The 692-nt window shown below is 42.3% G+C and overlaps 1 non-coding gene across 1 annotated transcript; it reads right to left on the bottom strand.

Annotated features, from left to right (window-relative positions):
- Positions 1 to 223: 223 nt before the first annotated feature.
- On the bottom strand, positions 224 to 296 carry Trnak-cuu. The gene has a single exon. It is a non-coding gene; the product is annotated as a tRNA-Lys (tRNA).
- Between the last annotated feature and the right edge of the window lie 396 nt (positions 297 to 692).

Genomic DNA, 692 nt, shown 5'->3' on the forward strand with positions numbered 1-692 from the left:
GCTGAATCCTTCCTGGTAAGACACCACTTTGTGGTGCTATACAGATTATTAGAAATGGGTTAAAGAAAGATGTGAGAATTAGCTAATAAGAGGCTGAAACTAATGGGCCAGGCAGTGTTTAAATGAATACAGTTTGTGTGTTGTTATTTCGGGTTTTAAGCTAGCCAGGCGGCCGAGAGCCGGGTGGCAGGAATGCAGCCCGCAGCTCCTTACTACAGAATGGTGCCCAATGTGGAGCTCGAACCCACGACCCTGAGATTAAGAGTCTCATGCTCTACCGACTGAGCTAGCCGGGCAGCCAAGAGCCGGGTAGCAGGAATGCAGCCCACAGCTCCTTACTACCCTTCCTTCCTTCCTTCCTTCCTTCCTTCCTTCCTTCCTTCTTTCCTTCCTTCCTTCCTTCCTTCCTTTTGTCGGGTATTTTCTTACAGAAATAAAAAAAAGTAACACATACAGTGATGGAAGCAGATTTGATACTCTGTGCTCTTATTTTTATGTGGCCCTTCTACTAGTAAACAATGCTTAACACACACCTGACATGTTGCTGCATGAATACACAGGGTATGTAAAAAAATGATAGCCACAAATGCATTTGAAGAAAATGATTATACATTTTTCTCTTTTTTCTTATTTTTCTTTTCTTTTTTTTCAAAAGTAAACAAACCAGTTTTACATACCAATCCCAGGTCTCC

The sequence above is a fragment of the Arvicola amphibius genome, chromosome X (assembly GCF_903992535.2).
Source record: "Arvicola amphibius chromosome X, mArvAmp1.2, whole genome shotgun sequence".
Lineage (NCBI taxonomy): Eukaryota > Metazoa > Chordata > Mammalia > Rodentia > Cricetidae > Arvicola > Arvicola amphibius.